Below are 26,613 nucleotides of genomic sequence, written 5' to 3' on the forward strand. Positions count from 1 at the left end.
CAGCTGGTAAGCAGGGGTATAGAAGTGCAAACCCAGGTGGTCTGAACCTCAAGTCTCCCCTCAAGCATTAGTGGGTCTGTCTCCTGGCCGTGCTCCTCTGTGGGACACTGGGGTCTCCCCTGCTGGAGCCAGCTTGTGTCTCCACAGCCCGAACGGGGAGAAACTCAGGATCCAGGGGTCTCAGAGGCCTCTCTCTTGGCCCTTGGTGCCTTCCAACCCCGATCCCTTGTCCAGTGGCCACTGCCAACCCTATGAGGGGATCGGGACGTTTCATCCTGCACCGGGGCTAAGAAGGAGGCCAAGGCCACGGTGGGGCGCGAAGGAAGTGAGCAGGTCTCAGGAAGTGAGGGCGATGATCACTTCGGGGGTTTTCGCTGCTCCATAGTTCATGTATTTGATTTTCTAGGAGTTCTCAGAAGCTCTTTGAAAATAGTCATGTTTTACTGGTGAAAGACTGGCAAAAAAAAAAAAAATCAGAGTAAACATAATAAGAGAATAAGGGAACTACAATAAAAGTATATTTGACGGAAAGTAACTCTCAGGCTTAATCCAGTCTCCTCACCGAGGGACAACCAAAGTCACCAGCCTCTTGCCTCTCTCGAATTGTCCTCGAGGTAAATGAGCACATCTGTGTGCACGACACCCTTCATTTTATGGTCCCGGTGGGGTTCTGTCCCTGATGCTCTGCGTCCTGCGTGTTTCCATTTATTCTGTATCAGTGCGTGCACTTCTGCCTTGTTTTAGCTGGGTGTCCCTGAGCAAAGATTTGGGTGCAGTTCGTTTATGGGTGTGTGAGGCTGGTCCCAGAAAGGGGAGGGGGGAGGGAGGGGAGGAGAGCTAATAAAGAAATGTACTGAGTAGCTTACTGCTGTGGGCAACCGGGGACCCTGCCAGTGACTGGGGGGGAGCACGCTCAGAATCATCCCAGTGAGTGGTCACCAGCTTCTGTTCTCTCATGGGTTGAGGGTTCCTCCTAGAACATCAGCGTCTGGATATTTCCAGCCTGCCTTCAGGCCAAGAGAGAGAAGGGGGTGCTTGAGGAGGGCCACCAGAGTGAACAGAACCATCCCCTGAAGCTGTAGTGAGTCTCCAGGCTGGACCTTGGGGGTATGGGAGAGGCGCAGCTCTCACTGTGAGGGATGTCTTGGGTTCCACCGCATGGGCCGCCATGATGTTTTTGCCTGATTCCCCACTGACGAACTGAAACGGTCCTCTCGCGCCCCCTGCTTTCCTGACACCCTACCAAGCAGACAGTCTGTTGAGAACACCTGTTGCAGAGTGGCCAGCTGGGTCAATGGCTGTCTTCTCTCTCCCATAGTTGCTTGGCCCTCTCTGGCCTCTTTCTGCCTCCTGCCCATCCTCACTTGGTCCTCACAGATGTCACTGTGACCCTTTCATCTTACAGGGTCCAGGAGGCCAGGCTAGGCGGGGTCTGTGGAAGAGCCCTGGGCCCTTCGGACGGGACCTATAGGAGAGAGGCCAGCAGGTCATGACAGAGGGTGACCTCCACCTTCCGCCAGGGTTGGATGAGGCCATCCGTGGCAGATCAAAGGGCTTTTTTTTGTTGTTGTATTTTCTTTTCCAGTGGCTTCTTGCTGGGGAAGTGGGAGCCCACTGCCTGCTGGCTCTTCCAGAGGCTTGATGAGCTGGAGGTCTCACTTCAGAGGGGCTAGAGCTGGGGCCACAGGTGGGAGCTGCCCAGGGCTCTTCCCCTGCCTCGCCCCCCCCCCCCCCCCCCAGAGCCCAGAGAGGGACACTGGGGGCCAAGTTGAAGTTCAGAGTCTGATGCATCTCAGGAGATGCATTGCCATGGAACCGGCATGCAGGTTCAGGGCACCAGGAACCTGGACTGAAGCCCAACCACCCATCCCCACTGCCCCCCAACGGGAGAGACCAGGAGAGCACTGGACTGGAAGTCCAGAGTCAGAGTCTGGGGTCTAGTCCTACTTTGGCTCCGACTGCCTCTCCTCCCACCGCGGACTCCTGACATCCCATCCACATTCTGGTGTGGGTGCTGCTTTATTTTTGGGTCTCCTTCTGACTCTACGTCCTCCCCTCAGAGTCTCCAGTGGGGAATATGACCAAAAGCCTCGAATCCCCTGGAGAAAAGCACTCAGGAAGCCGAGGCGTGGTTGTTGATGGAAGCGGGGTGTTGTTTAAATAAATGAAGAGTGCAAGAGGAAAATCCATCGGCATTCTTTTCAGCAGCTGGGATGATATGCATAACATTTCCTTCCCTTCATTTGATAATTCTTCCTTCTCCAAGTAGTTGGAAGAAAGAAAGTGCCTGACGATTTGCTAAACAATGAGCTCCAACAAAAATATTCTTCTAAAAAGGTGGTTGCTATGTAATTGAATTGAAATGATGGGCAATTTTTGTTTCTAAATAGCCCAACCCCTCGCAAAGGTCTACTCAAACCTGTTTGAGAGGTACACGTGTGTGCAAAGAGAGAAAGAGCTCCCTGACAGAACGTCTTTGGCAAAACAATAATAATGCTAATAATATATTTGAAGGTGTGTGCGTGAGTTCATGCGTGTCTTTTGGGTCTAAATGTACGGGATTAAAATTAACCACTGTTTTGGAAGGTAGAGTTCCAAAGGCAGCCGTAGCATCCACGTGGCATTTGAACGGGAGCGGTGCGGAAGTGGCTGTCGGGTCCCGTAGATCTGAGTTCAAATCCTGGCTGGCGGCAGCTATGTGATCTTTGGCAAGCTGTTTTGCTTGTTTGTTTTTTGGATTTCCTTTATTCTTATTCTTATGCTTCTTATTTTTATCCTAACTGAGCCTCTGTTTTGTCATCTGGAAAACAAGGACAGCACAGGCCGGATCAGGTGCTTCGCCTGGTGCCGGGTGTGGGGCGACCTGCCAGCTGGGTTTTCTTCCCTTCTCTGGTCTCTCCAGAAGCACAGCAGAATTTTTCCAAGTACGCACACTTCAAACGCTGTCATCCGAGGCCCAGCAAACCCCCATTTCATGGAAGGGAAGCCCGAGGGGCAGAGATTATGGCATTGCCTAGATTTCCCAGGGGGCGGAGGAGGATATGAGAGACTGGAGGGTTTGTCTGCACCTTCCCTCAAGGCCTGGCCTTTCCCAAGCAAAGGGGGGGTGTGGCGGTGAGGTCTGCAGAATGCAGAAAGTAGGTGTTCCTTCCTGCCTTCTGTCTTTTCTTGTCTGTGCACTGGAATTTTACTGAAGAGTTGAGACGGAGGGTAGGTAGCCACTTGGGCAGCTCTGAACAACAGAAACTCTAATAGGTCTTCCTCTTCTTTTTTTTTTAAGTTCATTTATTTTGAGAGATAAAGAGCACAAACAGGGGAGGGGCAGAGAGAGAGAGGGAAAGAGAGAATACCCAGTAGGCTCTGTGCTGTCAGCATGGAGCCCGATAGTGGGGCTTAGACCCAGGAACTGTGAGATCACGACCTGAGATGAAATCAAAAGTCAGATGCTTAACCGACGGAGCCACCCAGGTGCTCCTTTTCTAATTGTAAAATAGTTTGTGCTTTTTAAAAGATTTTAAAATAAGTTTTTAATAGAGTAAATTAAAAAAAAATTTTTTTTTTAATGTTTACTTAATTTTGAGAGAGAGAAAGAGACAGAGTGTGAGCAGAGGAGGGGCATACAGAGAGGGAGACACAGAATCCAAAGCAGGTTCTGGGCTCTGAGCTGTCAGCACAGAGCCCAATGTGGGGCTCAACCCCACGAGCTGTGAGATCATGACCTGAGCTGAAATCAAAACTCAGATGCTTAACCGACAGAGCCACCCAGGTGCCCCTCTTCTGGGTCTTTAAGCCCCGAGCTGTAGCCACCACAAGGAACTCTCTGGCTGGGGCTGGGTCCTCTTGCCTAGTCCTTTCCTCTCCCCAGCTCCTCCCTAGGCTCAGGACCCCTCTGTCCCTCCTTCTGGGCACACAGGGTTTCTGCTCTCCTGGCCACACACCAGAGGACCCCTAACCCCTGGTACAGGTGACTCAGGTGTGGTCCCCCTCCACCAGAGAGTGGGGAAGGAAACAGCCTCTCCAGCGCCCAGCTCATCCTCCTTTCCTGCCATCAAACCCTCTCAGAGGCCCTTTCTTGCTGGCCCTGGACATCCTGCCCTCACACTCCTAAGGCTACCTAATTCCCAGGAACCGACTCAGGCATTGATCCAGAGATGCCCCTTCGAAGACACTATTCTTTTGAGAGCCTCCTGTAGGGAAGACAGGTCATCTTCTTAGCCCACATCTGTCTTCTTTGTCCCTCCTGTCAGTTAGCAGGAGGCTACGAACAGAAGCAGCGCTCCCTCCCTCCCCCCCCCCCTCCACACCCCCCCCCCCCCCCCCCCCCCGCCACCATGGGTGCCGCAGGGCCTGTACCTGTGCCTTACAGCATCGCGGAGGGCTGGATGACTGTACCTTTGGGCTGAGGAGAAACAGGATTGGGGCCAGGCCTGTCCGCACCAGTTCGGTGGATAATGGGAAGAGAGCCATGTGGAGCAGTGTTTAGAGCTGGGGGCCTGGAGTCCAGCCCACCCTGGGTGGATCCTGGCCCTGCCACTTTCTGGTTTGTGAAGAACCAGGCCGGGTGAGCCCGATTCTTCCTTTTCCTTCCGTGGACCCGGGATAACAGCGTTGAGGTTGGCGGAAGGCGGAAGGAGCCCAGCGGACATGCGCAGTGCTGAGCAGAGCGCGGGACACGCCTCCCCGCGAGCATGTGCTTGCCGCCCGCCGGCAGCGAGTCCCCGGGAGTTTGGGAAGCGGTGAGCCGGACCGCCGAGGAAGGTGTTGGCCGAAGCTGGGGGGTGTCCGGCACGGCATCCATTTCTGGAGTCCCACCTTCACTTCCCGGACGCGGACGGGGTGCGGGGTGCCCGCCTCTGTCGCCCCCGCCCCCCACCAACCCCCCAATCTTCATAGAAGGTAAAGACTAGAGGTGCAGACAGAGCTGTTCCCAAGGAAGTACTGTGTTGACACAAGCTGCGGACCCAGTTTCAGGCACATTTTGCTAAAAATGACCTCAAAGGACAGATTTGCAGATGTTAAGGAACGTTTTAGTATTTTTTAGCCCCCACCCCCTGGCCCTTTGTTTTGAATTTTCGCGTGAGTGTTGGGGAAAGAACAGGAAGGAGCCATGTGGCCTAGTTGAGGGGAGAAAATGAGATTGCTTGGTTCTCATTTGCAGCCAAAGGCACTGTGAGTTCTGCAAATGTTAATAAAGACGAAAGCAGTTAGACAAGGGAGGCCTCCTGCGCTGCGGGAAACACCGCCGCGTGGTAGCCCCTCCCTGGGTTTGTGTATTACCGCTTCGGAAAAGGGCAACTCTCGGCGAGGTCAGATCACCAGTCTCAGCAGCACTGGGGAAAATCTCTTTCTTATAGCCCAGGGACCAGCAGGAGAACAACGCCTGGCCTGCTCTTGGCCGAGGCTCTTGTCTGCGTGCTGAGATCCCTGCCGGCAGCCAGTCTGGGCGCTGTCCCCACCGTTTACTGCTTAGCAGGTAAGAGCTGAAAGAGGTGACCGTCGTGTGTTTCTGCCTTTTCTGGTGGTTCCTACTTGTTTGGGAAAGGTCCCCTGGAGTAGAGAGAAAGAGCCCCCCGCCCCCAAGTTAGAAATGGGGAGGTGGTTCAAGTTCTAGCTTTGGCGCAAGCTCGCTGTGTGACCTCGGGCAAGGCACTAGCCCTCTCTGGGCTCGTTTGCCATCTCTCAAACCCAGGGCGAGAACCAAAACCAAGCAAAACCACACTGGCCCAGAGACAAATTATTTTCGCGGGTAGCTTAGCAGGGTTAGTGTGGGAATGAGATTCAAACAAGCCAAAGAATGAGGCCAGGCTTGGGCTTGGGCTTTTCTCTGTTTCCCTAGAACCATCCTGAGTTGCAAGAAGGCTGAGCCACTTCAAGCAGCAAGGGTTCCCGAGGCCAGCCCTGAGTAGCAGGAGCGACATGGTGTGTGGTCCCTGGATAGCAAGAAATTGTCATCCCAGATCCCAACTCTGACTGACTGGTGGGACCCGCTTGAGCCCTGTAGAAGGGTGGGGCCGGAAGGAGTGCCAGGATCCATTCTTGTCGGCTGTGATTGGAAACAGGCGGAATGCTGGCACACGGGGAGGTTTGGGGAACCCTGGGGGGCAGGAGAGAGCCTAGGAACCGGGGAACTTGGGCGCCCTGCTGTCCTTAGCTTTGTTGCTGTGTGACCCAAGCCGCTGGTTCTCAGTTGGGCTAGATTTTAAAATAATTATTCCTGCGTGTGGTACAGGGAGGCTGGACGAGTCCAGTCACCTGGCGTGTATATTTTGAAGAGGCTGCTGAAGGGACTTTAATGTGACTTCGTCCTGGTAGAGGAGGTCTCGCTGATGGACAGCCACGGACACGCTATTTAGGCCTCGTGTCACCCCTCAGTGTAGGGGGGTATTAGAATTTGCCCCCACTCTTACGTTAATTTGTGAGGTGTCAGCATGCTGTGAAGGAGGATGGCCTGGCCAGTGGCTACAATGAGCAAAGCACACAGACCAAAGGTGCAAAACAGTGGCCCTGTAGACCACAACTGAGCTGCGGGTGTGTTTTGTGTAAGGTGTACAATGTCTACAACACAGAATGGACCCAACATTGAAATATTGGGAGGGGCGCCTGGATGGCTCAGTCGGTTGAGCATCTGACCCTGGCTCAGGCTCATGATCTCACTGTTCATGAGTTCGAGCCCCGCGTGGGGTTCTGTGCTGACAGCTCCGAGCCTGGAGCCTGCCTCGGATTCTGTGTCTCCCTGTCTCTCTCTCTGCCCCTCCCACCCACGCTCTGTTTCTCTCTCTCTCTGTCAAAAATAAACAGTTTTAAAAATTAAAAAAAAAAGACATATTGGGAAACGTAACCAAAGTTGAGTAGACACAGACCGTGTGACCCAACAATGCCACCCTTGGGCATCTGTCCCATAGCAGTGCATATGAATGCTCCCCAAAGGTCGTGTATGAGAATGCTCACGACGTCCCCGTCCAAGGCAGGCAATTCCCGGAAACATCCAGATGTCTACAGAAAGAATGAATATAGGCCCCCGGTGGAGTACGATGCAGCAGAAAATGGGCTCCTGCTGCTGACAGTGACTTGGAAGAATCTCAGAATCCCGGCGTGGAGTAAAAGACACCACATGTGAAAGAGTCTACACGGCACAATTCTGTTTATATGAGGTTCAAGGTTGGCCAAGCCGTGGTGTTAGAAGGCACAATAGTGATGACCTTTGGGCAGCAGTTGGGGAGTGCCTGGAAGGGCACGAGGGCTTCTGGGTGCTGGTCGGTTCGTTCCCTTATTCTGGTTGGTACTCTTGTAGGTATGTGTAGTTCGTAGACGTTTATCGAGCTCTTTGCTTCAGATGGTGTGTACTTTTCTGTGTAGATGTTACATTTCAGTTTTATTTATGTCTTTACTTAAATATTTCTGCGCGCGTGTGTGCGCGAGTGGGGGAGGGGCAGAGAGAGAATCCCAAGCAGGCTCCGCGCTGTCAGCACAGAGCCCGACGTGGGGCTCGAACTCACGAACGGTGGCATTAAGACCTGAGCTGAAAGCAAGAGTTGGGCGCTTAACCTACGGAGCCACCCCGGCGCCCCTCTATTTCATTTTTAAGAACTCCGTTAACGCAACAGAAAACATGAGGATTCTAAAGAGTTGAAGGAAGTACTGAGAGGTGTAGCATACAAGTCTAGGTTCTGCTTTCCTTGACGAGGGGGACTCTCAGAGAGTCTGCGCCCCTAGCTAGCAAGAGCGGGCTGCGGCGAGCAGGGTTTTGGCTGGGATTTGCATTTGGAACCCATGAGAAAATGCTGCCCTCTGGGCCTCCCAACCCCCATCAGAGAGAAGAGCTTTGCAAGTGATGGATGAGTTAGAAGGACCTGGTCGTGCTGGCATGCAATTCTGACTGTGTCTAAATTTACCATCTTGGTGACTTTTGGGTGTTACTTAGTCTCTCTGGGCCTCAATTTACCCCTTGGTAAAGCGGGAAGAGTAACACCCGCGTCTAAGGAATGTTCTGAGGTTAGGACAAGCCCATGGTTAGAGAATGCACGGCCCGCCTGGTGGCCACGGATGCTTACAGAGCCACATCTGTCCACGGCCCCAGCTGGCCTGCGGCCATCCCCTCCTGCTGCTGGGAGGGGGGGCTTGGTGGACTCCAGGTGTGGCCACAGCGTTCCCTTTGCAGATGTTGGGCTGGGAGATGGGAAGATGGGAGATGGGCCATTCTCTGGGGCCTTGGCAGTGTCCTCCTGCCTGGCCCAGCACCGTGCATCAGCTCCCCACTTGCTTGGAAGGGCAGGGCCTTCCTCCGGCCGGTCAGGGCCAGGCGCGCAGCGAGGTGCTGATCGCAGCAAATACTGCCGGGCGCTCCGGGACAGGCGGGCAACTGCTTTGCCTTGTGGGGCAGCTGGCGCCCAGAACATTCCGTCTTCGCTCATTGTTCCTTCCTCATCTGTCCGCCCGCGGCAGCCAGGGCAGCCCTTCCTCAGGGGCATGGGTCTCCCAGACTCTGCCGCCTCCCAGAAATCACCTGGGCAGCGGGGTGTGGGGACCAAGGGACTTGCGCTGTCCTGGCTTCAGGAGCCCTGTCTGGAAAGTGGGCGTTAACCCTACCTGGCTCACCCCTAGGTTTGAGGATCCTAGCTATCCGGTTGGGCATATTACCGGCGCTGCTTTTCTGGCCATGAGAAACCACCAAGTGGGCCATTTGGAGTTGACTTTAGTGTAAAGGATGTGGTTTGAAACGGCCTCATTGTCTCAGAACGGTCTGTTTTGATTTATTCGACTGTGGGAATTTGAAAATGGCCCAAATATTTTCCCTCTTGTTGGCTCTCTCCAGCACGCCGATTTCCTCTTGCACACCCCCTCTCGCATCCCTCTCGCTCACTCAGCCTCGCGCATGCTTGTTCACGCTCTTCTCACAGCGACTTGAAGTGTCGGCGGGACTTCAGGTGGCCCAGAGGTTTTCCCCCCACCGCAGGGGCTCATGCTTTCTCAACTGTGTGCACTTGTACTCACACCCAGACTCCCCTGCCTCTGTGCCCCTCTCCGGCTCTCTCGCTCCCCCTCCCCCTGCACCCGCACCCCTGAGTGTCAGCAGAGCCATGAGGTCCGGAGACCTGGTTCTCACCCTGCCTGCCTCTTTTACCCACCAGCTCCGTGGCTGTGTGACAGGGGCCAAGTCGCTCAGCCTTTCTGGGCCTCAGTTTCCTGCCTCCCAGCAGAGGCAAGGCTACCGGTTTACTCTTAGAGAGATCATCATTTTTTAATGCGGTATTTCAGATGCTCCGAGATAAGGTTCTTTCCACATCTTCAATTCCCTGACTGTGCAGTTGAATGGATTCAGTCTCATTACCCAGACTGCGTGCTGACCTGAAATTACTTTGTAGCCTTTTCCTGGTACTGAAGAGACATCATTTTATTTTGAACTAAGAATTAACACAAGGTCAGGAGAAAATAGAAAGTTCAAGAGGATGATTCACTCTTGACTTAAGGGAGACATCATGTCATGGCATCTCACTTGGACTTGTTCCTCTTAATTCTCCCAGATGTCTCCCCCGCACAGGTGACTGAGGAAATGGGGGGCAGCGGTTAGTTTGATGCTGCTAATGGGGGAGGGGTGGTGGGATCAGGACAGAGACCCTGTGTTTCCCGCTTGGAATCCACCCAGAGGATCCACTTCAGGGGCGCCTGGTGGCTCATTTGGTTAAGCGTCCGACTCTCGATCTCAGCTCAGGTCTTGATCTCAGGGTGGTGAGCTCTGTGCTGGGCATGAAGCCCACTTAAAGGAAAAAAAAAAAAAGAAAAGGGTCCATTTCATTCTGTGTCCTCTTCTGTCCCTGCCCCCGCTTCTATCGACAGAGAGCTAGAATTCACTGAGAACATACCACATACACACACTGTCCTACTGCACCCCTTGCAACAGCCCTGCAGGTCAAGTGTGAATGCCATGCCCGTTTTAGGGGCGCGACGAGCGGGGTGTCACAGGGTGTACGGGTGGCAGAGCACGGTCTTGCACTCGAGCGAAGCTTTGACCACCAAGCCATGCTGTCCCGAGTGGCCTAACGGCAGAGTGGGCAGACGAGACTTCAGGAGGGAGTCTGAGTTTTATTTTCTTCAACGTTTATTTATTTATTTTTTTGGGGGGGACAGAGAGAGACAGAGCATGAACGGGGGAGGGGCAGAGAGAGAGGGAGACACAGAATCGGAAACAGGCTCCAGGCTCTGAGCCATCAGCCCAGAGCCCGACGCGGGGCTCGAACTCACGGACCGCGAGATCGTGACCTGGCTGAAGTCGGACGCTTAACCGACTGCGCCACCCAGGCGCCCCGCAATAAAGATATTTTTTAATGTTGATATATTTTTGAGAGACAGAGATTGACAGAGCGTGAGTGGGGGAGGGTCAGAGAGAGAGGGAGACACAGAATCCGAAGCAGTCTCCAGGCTCTGAGCCATCAGCCCAGAGCCTGACGCGGGACTCGAACTCACGGACCGCGAGATCATGACCTGACTGAAGTCGGACGCTTAACCGACTGCACCACCCAGGCGCCCCTGTCTGAGTTTTAATCCTGCTTTGCCACCAACGCCTTGTTTGTACCTTAGTCGAGTCCCTTTACCCTCTCTGGGCCCCAGTCACCCATTCTAAAATGGATGCGAGGGACCAGTTGGTCCCCGGATCCCCTTCCATTCTGTGGCTTTCTAAATGATAAGAGGCAGGGTGCTGTGGTTGAATCCTGCCTTAGGAGCCTGTGGGCCTGGACATGTTACCCAACTTCTCCAATGCTCAAGGTTCTCCCATGCAAAGTGGAGAGAAGATCAACCCCTATTGCATAAGGTTGCTATGGGGACTGAGCGAACAAAAGTACCTGGGACAATGCAAGCGCCCCTCTTCAGGCCCTGCCAGTTCTTATGGTGGTTTTAGGATCTGTCTTGGCAGACCCTTTGGCTAGGGATGGGGGCTCGTGGCCTGGCACACAGAGGGTCCCCCGTTCCAGAATTGGAGGCGTACTATCCCCAAGTGATGTTGCACATACGTTGCCATGATGCCTTTACGTTAAAAAAAAAAAAAAATTGGCTACCAGTATGGCTTGTACTTCCTTTCTTCTTTTAACGTTTACTTATTTTTGAGAGAGAGACAGAGCATGAGTGCGGGAGGGGCAGAGAGAGAGGAAGACACAGAATCAACGCGAGGCTTGAACTCATGAACCCTGAGATCATGACCTGAGCCGAAGTCAGATGCTTCACCAACTGAGCCACCCAGGCGCCCCTGCTTTGGGGTTCTTAACCAAGGTACCATCTTGGGCACTATAGATACTAAAGTGAAAAGGACCTGGGATGATTTAGTCTAGTGGCATTCAACTTGTAGCCGTAGAACTCAACGAAAGTTCCACACGGAGCCTGCAAGAAATCACTCAGCATGGAACTGCCCTGTTGGAGGAGTCATGGGGGCTGTGCCATCCTCCCCAAGTTCTCTCTCCACGTTGGCAGCTTCTGATGCCCTGGGAAACCCATTTTGAGAACCACAGGCCATTGGGTGATAGATAATGAAACCGTAGAGCCTGAAAGGGACAGTAACTCATCCAGGAATCAGAAGTAACCACGTCTGCTAAAATTACTTTCGTTAGCAGAATCATTTTCTGTCTTTGTAAGAGCTCGCCTGTGTTTCTTTTGCTCACTGATCTTAATTAATCACCTAGAGACGTGTCTTTCAGTATTGACACTTGTTTAGCAGCTGACATTTCTGAATTATCCTCTCTCCTACCTTCCTCACAGCCATAGGTAAAGGCTGGATAGATATTTGTTGTTAAATCAAGGAAAATGGGGCTTTTTATTTGGAAGCTTTGCAAACACAGTATTTACCCAAATAATCCTGCCTGAATTTGAAGGTGTTTGGACACCTAGGGAAACGTATTTGACCTAAACAAACAAACTAACAAATTGTGACCATTCCGTGTCCACAGATGTGGTGGTTTTGGGGGTCTCTCAAGGGCCCTATTTAAATCTCTCCCCACTCCCTGCATTCTGCCTTTTGCAGCGCCCCCACCCCAGTTTGGCTTTCGGAGATCACATGGTATTCCTCCCTCAAAACCTAATTTCCGCACAGGCTTAGTCGGCAGTGACCTGCCACATGAAGAGCTTTAGTGAGAATCAGTAGGCGCGGGTCCCTGGCGTGGCTTCACGCCCACGGCATGTAAAACACCCTGGCAGCGAAAGCAAGACCTACGCTGGCCATACATCTCGGGCATCAGAGCACAATGGGTCTCCCTGCCCCTTTTAAAGGCCACGTGATGTGGCCCAGGGAGGCTTGGTGACTTGCCCAAGGTCACGCGGTGACTTGGAGGCAGAACCCACGGCCTCCAGGTCTCCTAGAGGTCCTTTTCTACACAATGAACCCTGTCTTTGCTGAAGCGTGGCTGCCCTTCTGCCCTTCGCTTTATCATCTAGGTAACGAAGCTGTTCTGCAGCAACTGTGTGGGCGAAGAGAGCGATGGAGGGAACTGTTAATTAGCGGCTGTTAGAGCACAGAAACCGGTTTCACTAGAGGCCATGCTGTAGGGCAGGTTGAGAGGCGAGGGCTTTCATTTGCCCCGCCCCCAGTGTGCCCCTTCCCAAGATGATGGGAAGCCCAAGACCGGAGAAGACCGGTTCCCAGCCTGCAAGTGTGGGAGAGACACATGCGAATTCAATTCGAGGCTGGAGAGGCCTGCGCCCGGCTTCCCAGCACACTGCGAGCCCTGGGAGGGGGTGGGAGCCCCATCTTCTCCACGCCTGACCTTGACGGCCCGGCAGATGTGTTTATTCCTTCCTCTTCCCCTTGGGAGGCAGAGGTCTGGCAGGGTGGTTACACAGGCGGCCTCCGGGGCCTCGCTGCCTGGGGTTTAGATTGGCTCTTACTGCCTGTACCTGTGACCTGAGGCTAACTTCCTGTGTATGCATTTCCTCACATCTGTAGAATGGGGTCATAGTACCTTTCTCATAAGGCAGTGGGGAGGCCTTAGTGAGATAATCCTAAATATCACATAAAGCGCCTTAGGGCAAACGCTGTGCACCAGCTCCTGCTAGAGGAATCACAGACCGGTGGGTGTTTCTCCATTTTAAAAGGAACATTTATCACTTCTTTTCTGATTATGGAACTCACTCGCATACATATGCCAACGACCAAAAGATACCCATTGGTAAGATTTTGCTATATTTCTTTCCGGTTTTTTCCCTGTGCAGTGTGTGTGTGTGTGTGTGTTTAATTGGGTATGTGCCGTCAAAGTATAATTTTCTAAAACTCAGAAATCCTATGAGATCTCCTCCAAATCTACAATAAAAATCATAACCTTTGGGGTTATCTTCTCTATCAGACCGAAAAAAAAAATCTAATCTATTACAGGTTCTCACGCCGCTTTACATGAGTCAAGGTTACATTTCTCTAGAATCCTCTAGATCATTAAAGAATCCTTGGTGGGCCTACTAATCAATGCTTGAACAAAGACCCTCCTCTCCTTGCCTGGTTTCCAAGTTGGGGGTCATTTAGGTTAACAACATCTGTATGCTCTCTCGGACCACACTCTGGAAAACTGTGCATCTTGCCTTCTGCATAATATTACCTCATATCTATTTTCAGAAGGAAGTTTTGAGGAAGGACCAGGAATGCCCCAGATTTGCCACCTCCTCAGGGTGCCAGGGCAGCTGGACTTGTCTCCCTGCACATTTTCTTGGATTTGTCAGTTTCTCCCCGCCCACCCTCTCTCCTGAACTTCTTGAGATCAGGGATTTGCTGAGTTTCCTGTCTTCCTGATCCTTCTCCTCTAAGCACCTACTCTGTGGCACATTCTTCGGGAAGGGTGGTAAGAGGCCTGGCCTTTGTCAGTGGCGAGAGAGACTCATGTGCTGTTAGGAGTAAGCAGGACTTCTCTCCCGGGCTCGGCCGGAAGGACTCCACGCCTAAGCCATGTCAGATCTTTTTCTCTGCCCTTATCGCTGATTCTGTGGAATCATTGTGTTTAGGGGGATTTCCACGTTCAGTCTAGAAAACCCTCTTGTCTCTTCACTGTAGGACTGACTGACTTCCTAACTTTCTTTCCTAATCAAAAGGGGTAAAAAGTTGTGGGCCACCTCAAGCTGGGGAGGGAGAGGCCTGACCCGGATTAATTTCCACACTATGAATTTTAAACCACTCTTGTTCCATGTGTTGGGAAAACCCATCAAAATGCTAATGGCTCTGTGGTCTTACCTCCCACAGACACTTTTTCTGCATTAGAATATATTTACATGGGCTTGAGTGGGGGAGAATTACAGAGACGTGAGATGCCCTTTTCCCCAGATCCCACCACAACCCAGTGGACTATAAAGTCTGAATTACGAGGCCCGGAGCCCCCGTGTTTCTCGGAGGAAAGCGGCTGCTGGTTGTGGGGCAGGCCCCTTCCCTCAGCTCCAGTTATGAGTTCTTAGCTTTTGGCTTCCTTACTAGCTGCAGGGTGGCCAGTTTGGAAACATCTCTATTACTGTCGTGTGGCTTTTTAAAACTGCTTCTCTCAGAGGCGGCATATCCTCGGACAGGCACTCCTGTGTGTGTGAGACCACACAGTGGACCCATGTCGAGTTCAAGGTCTGGAACATGTTGAGACACCATTCATACCAAAGTCAACTTCAGCACTAAGACGGCGTCTGCTATTCTTGAGCCACGTACTAGAAGCACTGGGCTGTTTTGGAAATCTTTGAAACCCCAGGTATCTTTGGCCTGAGAACCTCTCAGATGCATCCTCGGGAGGACAGACCCTATGGGGACAGTCCAGCGCAGGCTGGCCTCAGCCAAGGGGCTCCGGGGACTTTGGCTGCAAACAAAATCGTGGGCTCTCGTCTCCCCTTGGCCGGGTTCAGCTCTGTAGACAAACGGCTGGACCTCTCTGAGCATCATCTCCTTCCTTAGCTAGTGAGGAGGACACAAGCCGCTTGGTGGGAGAGTTATAAAGTTCACATCTTTCATTTTTCGTTCATGCAGATGACACAGTGGAACCGAGGCAGGCAGGCCGGGCTCCATCATCAGAGATGGGTCCCTTAAACCATTAGGTTCCTCCTCCGGGTCCCTTTGGCACCAAATGGCCAGGTCCAGGATGCTGGGCACTTGCCTGGAGGGTCTCTGGGGACCCCTTGTGAGAATGGGTGAGCCTCACTTGGCAGACATTGTCGAGAGAATCGCTTACGCCTTCTGTTTTCCTGTCTCTGAACAATGCACCCATGTTCACCTACATCAAGCCGCTGTGGCTCGGGCTCACTTTTCCCCATCTGAGAAATGGGAAGAGCGTAGGAGGAAGAGCGAAAATCAAAAGGAAAGAGAGCTGCGGTGGATGGACAGCTCTGGTCTTGCCTCCTTCCAGTGAAAAGAAGATGCTCCCTGACTGGACGAAGGGGTTCGCAAGTGCAAGGCTGTGGCCACTGGGGACAAGGGGTCTCAGGCTCCCGGAGGCCCCACATTCTTCATGCGCAGCTGAGCATCACAGAGGTGTCTGTCTCCCGCACGTGCTCCTAGGGAGGGCACCGGAGATCCTGGTTGGCCCGTGCCGTCCGTCTTCAGGAACCCCCAGACCTGATGGGGATGTGGAGACAGAGGAGCTGGTTACTAGGGATGGTTGCACAGAGAATAAGCGGCTCAATGTGTTAATATACGGTGTTGTACATGCCCTCCTCCCTGGTCCTACCACCGTCCCCAAGCCACCCAGAGCTAACGGGCTCGGATTGGGAGTCCCTCGCCCACCGGGCAGGCCCCCCAGAGACCCTCGCCAGCAGTGCCGGGGTCTACCGCTCTATGCCCAGTTTCACGCAAGATGGGGGCCCCCCGCTCCCCAAGAAAAAAAAAATCCCAATCTTTCTGAGGATGTCAGGGCTTGCCTCAGCCCCACTGTGACCCTGGGGCACAATTAGCAGGCCCATTCTGGGTCTCATTATGGGAACAGAGGGTGGTGGGGCCGAATGACAGGGCTGGTGGCACAGAGAAGCGGAAGCGCCCTCCCTCCCCCACGCTCTCCCTCCCCCACTCTCCCGGGGAGACGGGGGCAGGTGGGGAGGAGGTAGAGACCTAAGCTAAAGGGCTGTGGGCGGGTGGATCCTGGAGTCACAGGACCCAGCGGGAACTCATCCTGAACTTGTCTTGGCTCCTCTCCCTCTCCCCCACCTCCACATCAACCCCCTGCATTGCTAATTTAAAACAAAGCAAAACAAAGCCCTGGCTTGGCTATGGAGCCATAAACAGCATCGCTGTTATCTGTCAACAAGCGATGCATCTGGCTGGCAGTGGCCCAGCCTGGAGCCCGTGGCCTGGCATCCGTGTGGGGAGAGGGGCCCCGGGCGGCCTCAGGGTCTCACTGAGGATGCTGCCCCTTCTTGGGACACAAGACCAAAAGTCTTTGTGGTCCCAGGGCTCAGAAGAACGTCTGTTCCACCTAGGGGCCAGGTAGAGGTGTAGGGTGGCTAACATGGGGGGCAGGCAGAGGAAGAGAGAGGCAGAGAGGGGGTGGGGAGGGGGTTGGGAAGAAAGCGAAAGACGGTGAGCTGAGTACACAGCAAGGGAGAGAGGCATTGCTAGCAGGAAGCCGGAGAAAGACGACTCTTTGGGCTGATCACCTCCCTTCTTTCATTGCTTCCTCTTCCAGGAAGACATCCCAGCTTTCCACCTCCTCTAGAATCCTACTGACTTGGGATTCTAGGGCGTCAGCTCTGAATCAGCGATCTTCAACACGGGGGCTTAATGTGTAAAACGTTAGCAAGTCCAGCTGTCGTGAGCTAAGTGTTAGGGTGGGTACGGTGCGTAGACTTCATCTGTTCTTTGTGCAGACCCCCGAGGGAGAGACGGGAGGGCCTGAAGAGCGTAACCTGGCACTACCTTTCACGGGCACTACCCGTTTTACAGAAAGTGGCGGCAGATTCTGTGTGACGTAATTCCCGGGTCCTCTGTGCGTCAAGCACTTAATTGCCTGGGCCGGGCACCGTGGGAATCGCTTACTCTTGGGAATCCGTTAACTCGTCTAATCCCCAGCTCGGGCCGGTGAGGTGGGACTCTGATGGTCCACACTTTTGCAGGCATGTAACCTGAGGTTAAGAGGGACGAGGAACTTTTCCAGGGTCACCCGGGTGGCAAGTGGCGAAACAGATTCAAACCCGGGCCTGTGGGACACGAAAGCCTGATCTGTGGACCACTGAGGGCTCCCCACCTACCACCAGTCCCGCCCCTCGTTGCAGACAGACGGCAGGCTCTGGTGGCGGATTGGTTCCCACGGAAGCCCACTCATGGGTAAGGTAGCCCTCCAAATGCTGCTGTCCTGTCCGCTTAGCCCGGCCCTTCGGCCTTTTTAGGGTCCCCAAATGGCAGCTTTGCAAAGGAGCAGGGTATCAGCAGCCGTCCATCCACTCCAAACCAAGCGGCTGGCCTATCACAGACCTGGCACACGGCGGGCACACCACCCGCCCTGCAGACTGGGGCTGGACTCAGACACGGGAAAGCTTTGATCTCCTTGTGGCACTGGTCTTCACCACCTGGCTCAAGACCAAGGCAAGAGGTCCCTCGGACCCCTCATTCCTGAGGCCTCACCTTGCGGGTCCACGGCTGGAGCGGTGCGGTGAGATGGGGAGGAGCTGGGGGCTGCCGGTGCCCACTGCTCTGATCCGTAAACTCTGGAGGACGAAAGCAAGGCACCCTCCATGGCTGCAAGAGGCTCAGCCCCTCAGGGTCCCGAGAAAGTTATACAAGCGGTGGACTCGTTCATTCCCCCTCTTCCTCCCATGAACACAGTTCTGTCTTCCCACGGTTTATTTAACCCACTCTTTTATGGATCCATCCACCTTCTACCTGGCCTTCTGTCCGTCCCCGTGTTCATCTGTCCTTGCTATCATCTATCCATCCACGATGCATCCATCTGTCCATCCATGCTGCGTCCATCTGTCCATCCATGATGCGTCCATCTGTCCATCCATGCTGCGTGCATCTGTCCGTCCATGCTGCGTGCATCTGTCCGTCCACGCTGCATCCATGTGTCCGTCCACGCTGCGTCCATGTGTCCGTCCATGCTGCGTCCATCTGTCCATCCATGCTGTGTCCATCTGTCCATCCATGATGCGTCCATCTGTCCATCCATGATGCGTCCATCTGTCCGTCCATGATGTGTCCATCTGTCCATCCGTGCTGCATCCATGTGTCCATCCGTGCCGCGTCCATCTGTCCATCCATGATGCGTCCATCTGTCCGTCCATGATGCGTCCATCTGTCCATCCGTGCCGCATCCATGTGTCCATCCGTGCCGCGTCCATCTGTCTATCCGTGCCGCGTCCATCTGTCCATCCATGCTGCGTCCATCTGTCCATCCATGATGCGTCTATCTGTCCATCCATGATGCGTCTATCTGTCCATCTGTCCATCCATGCTGTGTCCATCTGTCCATCCATGATGCGTCCATCTGTCCGTCCATGATGTGTCCATCTGTCCATCCGTGCCGCATCCATGTGTCCATCCGTGCCGCGTCCATCTGTCCATCCATGATGCGTCCATCTGTCCGTCCATGATGCGTCCATCTGTCCATCCGTGCCGCATCCATGTGTCCATCCGTGCCGCGTCCATCTGTCTATCCGTGCCGCGTCCATCTGTCCATCCATGCTGCGTCCATCTGTCCGTCCATGATGTGTCCATCTGTCCATCCGTGCCGCATCCATGTGTCCATCCGTGCCGCGTCCATCTGTCCATCCATGATGCGTCCATCTGTCCGTCCATGATGCGTCCATCTGTCCATCCGTGCCGCATCCATGTGTCCATCCGTGCCGCGTCCATCTGTCTATCCGTGCCGCGTCCATCTGTCCATCCATGCTGCGTCCATCTGTCCATCCATGATGCGTCTATCTGTCCATCCATGATGCGTCTATCTGTCCATCCGTGCTGCATCCATCTATCATCCATGCTGCGTCCATCTATCCATCCATGATGCGTCCATCTGTCCATCCATGATGCGCCCATCTGTCCATCCATGATGCGTCTATCTGTCCATCCATGCCGCATCCATCTATCATCCATGCCGCGTCCATCTGTCCATCCACGCCGCGTCCATCTGTCCGTCCACGCCGCGTGCATCTGTCCGTCCACGCCGCGTCCATGTGTCCGTCCATGCCGCGTCCATGTGTCCGTCCATGCCGCGTCCATCTGTCCGTCCATGCCGCGTCCATCTGTCCGTCCATGCCGCGTGCATCTGTCCGTCCATGCTGCGTGCATCTGTCCGTCCATGCTGCGTCCATGTGTCCGTCCATGCTGCGTCCATCTGTCCGTCCATGCTGCGTGCATCTGTCCGTCCATGCTGCGTCCATCTATCATCCATGCTGCGTGCATCTGTCCGTCCATGCAACGTCCATGTGTCCGTCCGTGCCGCGTCCATGTGTCCGTCCGTGCCGCGTCCATGTGTCCGTCCGTGCCGCGTCCATCTGTCCGTCCATGCCGCGTCCATCTGTGCGTCCATGCCGCGTCCATCTATCATCCATGCTGCGTGCATCTGTCCGTCCATGCTGCGTCCATGTGTCCGTCCATGCTGCGTCCATCTGTCCATCCATGCTGCGTGCATCTGTCTGTCCATGCTGCGTGCATCTGTCCGTCCATGCTGCGTCCATGTGTCCATCCATGCTGCGTCCATCTGTCCATCCATGCTGCGTCCATGTGTCCGTCCATTTTGCGTCCATCTGTCCGTCCATGATGCGTCCATCTGTCCATCTGTGCCGCATCCATGTGTCCATCCGTGCCGCGTCCATCTGTCCATCCATGCTGCGTCCATCTGTCCATCCATGCTGCGTCCATCTATCCATCCATGATGCGTCCATCTGTCCATCCATGATGCGTCCATCTGTCCATCCATGATGCGTCTATCTGTCCATCCGTGCTGCATCCATCTATCATCCATGCTGCGTCCATCTGTCCATCCATGCTGCGTCCATCTATCATCCATGCTGCGTGCATCTGTCCGTCCATGCTGCGTCCATGTGTCCATCCATGCTGCGTCCATGTGTCCATCCATGCCGCGTCCATCTGTCTATCCATGCCGCGTCCATCTGTCCGTCCATGCCGCGTCCATCTGTCATCCATGCCGCGTCCATCTATCCATTCATCTTTCCATCCCTGCTAGTATCCATCCACCCCTGCAACCAACTATAACCTAGTTCCTCTTTCCCACGATTCAAGTGCTTTTTATAGATCCATTCTCTACTCATCCATCCATCCATCTATCCATCCTTCTGTCCATCCTAGCAACTGTCCACCCATCCAGCTGTTATTTGCTGGGTCAGGAGCTGAGACCCCAGAGGGAGTAAGATACGGTCCCCATCCTTAACTCATAGTCTGGTAGATGAGAAAAATCATATGGAACAAAATATATACTGTGCTGCATATGATGTTGACTTTGACTTTACCACCTATACACATAAATGGTTATCAGAGCCCAGAGAGCAGTGACTAATTGTGCCTGTGGAGGTCTGGGAAGGTTTCTCCGAGGAGATACCGAAGGAAGGTTTTGAAGGATGAGTAGGAGTTTGCCAGGTGGTTTGGGGAGTGGGAGGGGAGGTGTACTTCAGGGTTATAAAAGGAAAAAGGGACTTCCAGGCAGAATGAAGAGCAGTGAGGTTGGTGGGGTGTGTGGGTCTGGGTGAGTTCAGTTTCACTGTGGGGTCTGTGCATATTGGTGTGGACCTGCGGATGGGCTGGGAAAGGCAACTGGGGCTCAGATGAGCAAAGGTCCCATGTGTTGGCAAAGGGGAGCCAGGGGACCCATCAATGCAAGAGAGAGACACATGAATGGGCTCAGTCTGACAGCAGGCCAGAGGGCAGGTTGGAGGGAACAAGGCCACATGCTAGTGGACCAGCCAGGAGCCCGTTTGCGGTAAGCAGACAGGCAGCGATAAGGCTCAGCCAGGCAGGGACAGGCAGGGGCAGTCAGGGGCAATGGCAGAGGAGAGTCACGGGCGACTTGGGAGACCTGGGATGGAAGAGAAACAATGGCGGGAAAATAGGAGTCTCTGATCTCAGTGTCGGTTATGCAAGGTGCTCTGTTTGTGAAAAGTCAGTAGGCTGTGTTCTCATGCCACGTGCACCCGTGTGTATGTATGTTCCGTCTCAATTTAAAAATACAGTGGGAAACATCAAGGTAGATATTAAAGTCTCTTCATCCAGGACACTGGGTCTCATCGAGGACACTGAAGTAGCTCTCAGGCTTTTTCTTACAAATCGAGGGCTGGTTTCCCTCACACAGAGCAGCTTTGCTTTGTTTGGAAGAAAGAAGATCTGAGTTTTGAGCTAGACCTTAAGACAGTGGGGGGAACTTGGCTAATAATATTACGTTCGCTGCCCTTGATTGAGCTCTATATTTTGTGGATTTTATTTGATTTTTTATGTTTTAAGGTCTCTGAAACCAGGATGCATTGTAGGAAAAGGGCCATGTTATGATTAAATTAGGCAGTAAAATAATGGTGTGATTATAACTGGAGTCTTTTTTTTGAGAGAGAGACAGAGAGAGAGAGAGAGAGGGAGGGAGGGCGCCAGTGAGCAAGGGGCAGAGAGAGAATCTCATAAGGGAGAGAGAGAGAGAGAGAGAGAGAGAGAGAGCGAAGCGGGGCTCACCCAAAGCAGGGCTCATGCTCACCCAAAGTAGGGCTTGAGCTCACCCCATGTGGGACTCACACTTGGGAACCGTGAGATCATGACCTGAGCCCAAGTCAGATATGCTTAAGGACTGAGCCACCCAGGTGCCCCCGATGAGTCTTAATTCAGGAAGTAGGGTGCTGTGTGCCAGGATCTCTGGTGTCCCGTGGGTACATTTTCCGTGTAACCCTCACACCATCGTATGAGGGGTCGGCTGTTGTTAGCTGTTTCTCGGATGAGGAGCTGCAGCCTGAAGTCGGGTGGTCACGTGCTCAAGGTGACAGAGCTAGTCAGAAGTGGACTCAGGATTTCAAGGTATCTTTGTTCAAAGAAGGAGCAAGTCTGGGGCCGGGAGGTGGTGGCTTTTTCTTCCCAGAGCCTGAGACAGCCAGGTCAAGGGCGAGCACCAGCAACTTTCAACGCAGCCTCTTGTCACCCAGGCCCGCCCCCCTCTTGGCCCGAAACCATGGGATTCTTTCCCTGGTCCCAGGAGGGCTCCCGCTCTGACATCTGTGGTGACCCCCCCCCTCTCCTGTGGAGAGGAGGGGGATGGAATGAGATCTCAGGGGATGGAGGGGGGAAGAAATTCCAAGCCCAGCTGGTTTCCTTCACATAATGCAGATTTGCTTAAATGGGAATTAGGATTAGTGCTGGATTTTGCCTTTCCTGGCAGACTGGTAATAAACTAATCTCCTCTCAGACTGCGGGAAGGCAGAATTCCATCGGAGAGGGAGACAGCTTCAGGCTCAGGAGTGCAAAGCCCGTAAAGTAATTTTATTATTGACAGGCCCTGCCCACACTGCCTGACACGCAGCCCGCAGCTTCTTCCTGATGGGGCTGCAGCCTTTAATTTCGTTAATGGGTGACATTCACCTGGGCTGCGTGGCTGATGGGCACACTTGACATTAATACGTGTTCCCCGTGGTCCCCAGAGCTCATAAAAGCTCATTATCAGTTCTGAGCCCGTAAATGTAGTTCCCGGCTCAGGTGGGCGCGAGTTCCTCAGACATGTCCCCAGGCAGTGGAACAGTGGCCATCTGCGGGGGCCAAGAAATAAATTCCTCCCTTTGTCCAGGGTACTTGGCCTCCCAGCCATCTGGGAGGTGATCGGAAAAGAAACTCTACAGGCAGCAGAACCCTGGGTTCAAATCTGCATCCAAGAAAAGGAGCTCTTTCTGCCCTGCTATTGGAGGGGAGTTGATCCAGTGTTCGGGGAAGGCTGTTTGTCAGAATCTATTCAACATGTGGCCACGTCCAGAGCCCCGGCCCAGCCATCCCACGTCCAGGCGTCCGGGCTGCGGACTTGCACCAGCATTCCCACACGGTGATGTAAGCAGGCAAGGGATCACGGCCACAAGCTTGCAATGGCTGAAAATGGAAACATGCCCTATAGGGAAGGTGGGGCAGGTAAATAAGGTACTGTCCGCACCTGCTAAGAGACACTGAGCAGCTGTGAAGAAAACTCAGGAAGATCTAGATATCCTTAGAGCCATAGGTAGGCGTGGTGGTCCTGTTGGGGGGGGGGTGGAAACCGTGGGCGGCAAGGTCCCATGTGTGCAGGGTCCCGTGGGCCCACACGGGCACATGCTCCCGCACACGTGTGAGTACAGGGAGTAAAGCCTACCAGGTCATGTTATGGACGTTTTGCAACAGATAAGGAAGAACTTTCACTTTCGTAATTACAAGTGGAAAATATATGCATATACTTCCATATCCCTCCCCGTATGTCTGTGTCTGTGGACGTACATGTGTATGTGCGTGCATACAGATCATGGATTCCTCTGATTGTAGCCTCGGTCTGGTCCATGATACGTGAGGTTCCCTGGGCCAACTCTGCCTGGGTGGGCATCTGAGGCAAAGATGGCCCAAATGAGGCCACATCCTCTGGCCAAGCCCTGTTCCCCATCAATTCGCGGGGAGTTCTGGGAACCTCATCCATGCATGAGGTGCATGGAGCTGGGATCTGTGGCGTAGACCCAGAATTCATTGCTCTCCCGCTATACCAGGTTTGACCTCCCATGGACCTGGCTTCTAGTCCTGGCTCTGCCCCGTCTTGCCCTTACAACCTTGGCCAAGTTATCTGACTCCTCTGGGTTCATGGCCCTCGTCCCCAAAGTGGGGATACTGTCCCACAGGATTGTAGAGGGTTTCGGGATTGTTGTCATCATCTGAGACAACACGAAATTTGACCAGGCCTTCTACTGTGTGGGCTGGTCCTTGAGAGCGGAAGGAGTCTGGGAGGTTTGGGGGTCGGGGGGCTCGGCTATCCCGTCTCTGCTGTTAAGTTTTGCTCTTTTGTTCCTCAGCCGTGCGTGTGCACAAGCCGGTCCCCGCCCCCCACCCCCCCGGGACTGGCCTCAGCCTTGGCTGGCAGGTATGTGGCCTGGACGTGGCGAATTTGATCCTTGTCCTGTGACCTGGGGACTCTTCGTCAAACTGACAGAGGAAGTGGGGGAGAGGCCGGACTTCTGGCCCCTGCACGCTGGGGCTGAGTTGTTTTTTTTCACTACCAAAGACCTGTCCTCTCTATTATTTATCTCTTCACGGATCCCAGATCCTGAAAGTATTGGTCTGCCTCAAAAAGCCTGCATTCATTAAGCAGTGATTAATTGTCTCTCACGTTTTCAAAATTACTCAGAAAGCCTTTTTTTCTCCCCCCCGCCTGAGAAAAACGGAGTTTCCACAGCAGATTGGTAATGTTGTAGCTAGGAGCAAAGAAATGCGATGCGATGTTGTGGTTAGCGTGTGTGATGTCATCACGTGCCCGTTGTCCAGGCTCCTGGGCTGACTTCGGAAGGCCGAAAACGGGCTCCGGTCGGTAGGCTCTGGGGACGCCGGTCGGTAGGCTCTGGGGAAGCCTCGGTGGGGCTGAGTTCTGTCTCTCTGGCCGAAGATGCCCGTCTGGCTTCTGCGCCTGCAGAGACAGAAGGGGTTGTTCACGGGGCTGTTCTGGGGAGAAGAGAAGGACCTCGGTGGCTAGGTGCGCACCTGAACTGAGGCCGCCCCCAGCAGCCGCGTGCCCCACGAGCCGTTGCCTTTTGAAAATTTAGGTCTCTCTCTTCTCCTTCCACAGTTCATCCTGAAGCCATCAGAGAGAGACCTCAAGAGGATCCCGACCCTCCTGGAAGGAACAGACACCAATTGGAAGAGGTACGATTTGGCAACATGGCGGCGTCTTACTCTCATGAGAGTCTGATCTTCTCTCCTCTGCTCTTCCCACCCCACAAACCCTCCACTGCTCAGTGAGAGAGCCTTCCGCTGATGCTGGGGTACAAGGGCAAGCAAAGGGCGGCTTCCCTCTTGTCCCCACCCCAGACATTTTTCAGGGTTGGGGAGGACACCTGAAGCGTGAGGAGAGAGAGGCAGGTGCTGAGGTGGGGTCTCACTGGGGCTGGCTGCTGCCCCATGAGGTGGCCACCCGTCACGGTTGCTCCTCGGGGTCATCTGAGGAAGTGAGGGTTGAAGCATGGGAGGCAGTGAGCCCTCTAGGGGAAGGCACCATGATCTTGGGATTGTGAGAAGGAGAGAACTTTCTGGAATGACTCCCTCATCCCCACTGTCCATCTCAGGACTCTTGGATACGGTTCACCCTCCAGGAGGGAACTGAGAATGGAAGAGTCTTTGGTCTGCTTCTAGGTTTTCTGGGAGCTTCTGGGGCTGCCCACGATCCCAGAACTGGTGATGGGCCGGGTGGCCTGATGGAAGGTTCCTGAATGAAGAGCCAGGACATCTGTCCTCTGGCCCAGTCTGTGCCGCCGTTGTGCCTCAAGGGCCCTGATAAGCCATTTCGTTCATGGGGCCTCATTTTCCCGCCAGCAAAATGGGCGGCAGTGGCTTGAAACTCTGTTCCAGCCCTCGCGGCCTCAGTTTCTGAGGCTCCCAGCCCAGGGCTGGACCTGAGGAAGTGATGGGTGTGGTGAAGCAGCAGAGAGGCAGAAAGGGAGTCGGGGGTTGGGAGGGCTGCGGAGAGGAAGGGCGTTGGAAAGCTCTGGGGAGATTTGACTGCCAGGTTTGGCCAAAGGATGTGCCTCAGACCCTCAGTGGAAAGACCACAGAGTCTGAGGTGCCAACGGACTGAGTTTGGGTCCCGGCCGATCGGAAGCGTCGGATCAACAACGGAAGCCCTGACTGAGGGCTTCTGCCTGCCAGGCGCAGTGCTAAGCACCAGCATTCAGTCTCTCAGTGGCTCTGTGGTCTTGGCACTAAAATCACCTCCATCTTAGGGAGGAGAGAATCGGGCCTCAGAGACGTTAAGTGACTTGCTCAAAGTCACACAGCAGCGAGTGAGCTGTGGCTGAGATTTAGAGCCCTCTTCAAAGACAATTCAACATACAATTCTCGTATGTTTTCCTTTGAGTGACTCTGTGACTTGAATCTTAAGGTTAACAAAATCCTTTAAGCCAAATCACCCCTCGAAATTGCATTTCTTGAAAGGACATAAAAATGATTGGTTTCCTTAGCCTAGAGGGTTTTTGTTGTTGTTGTTGTTGTTGTGTTTTTTTTTTTTTTTTTTTTTTTTTTGCTTTTAAACCTTGGGCTCATCATGAAATCTCTGCAGATCCTGTTTTTCTGATCTCTAAAAGGGCTAAAAGGGGAGCATAACGTCTATCCATGGGGTTGTTCTGGGGAGAAGATGAAATGAGGGAGGTACGGAAGCCCACCCCTTCCCCTGCCGGCGCACCCCAAAGCTGCTGCGAGAGTCGATGGGGGGTACACGCTGGGGAGTCCTGCACCCAACCGTGTGATGGCATTTGCAATTCCAGCTGCTTCTGGTGCTGTGGTTGGGAAGCACTCGGCCACTTTCCTAGACACTGATCTGATATTCCGCGGGCCTCTGAGCTCATCCGATCACGTCTGGAGTGAGCCGCAGGCTGGCCGGGATGTTTCAGGCCAGGATCCAAGGCACGGTGGCTGGCTCCCAGAGGCAGATAAAGCCAGGTCAGGCGGGGCCCCAGACAACGGTGGTGTAGGAGCGGAAGTCCCGTGCGCCTTGTGGC

The 26,613-nt window shown here is 53.8% G+C and overlaps 1 protein-coding gene across 5 annotated transcripts in view; it reads left to right on the forward strand.

Annotated features, from left to right (window-relative positions):
- TSPAN18 (tetraspanin 18) overlaps positions 1–26,613 on the forward strand; it is a 190,080-nt gene that overhangs the window by 10,829 nt on the left and 152,638 nt on the right. For all 5 annotated transcript variants that reach the window (XM_045485050.1, XM_045485052.1, XM_045485051.1 and 2 more), the window contains exon 2: positions 24,690–24,766. The gene's annotated coding sequence lies outside the window, so the exon portion shown is untranslated. The remainder of the gene's footprint in view (positions 1–24,689; positions 24,767–26,613) is intronic.

This window comes from Leopardus geoffroyi, chromosome D1, assembly GCF_018350155.1.
Source record: "Leopardus geoffroyi isolate Oge1 chromosome D1, O.geoffroyi_Oge1_pat1.0, whole genome shotgun sequence".
Classification (NCBI taxonomy): domain Eukaryota; kingdom Metazoa; phylum Chordata; class Mammalia; order Carnivora; family Felidae; genus Leopardus; species Leopardus geoffroyi.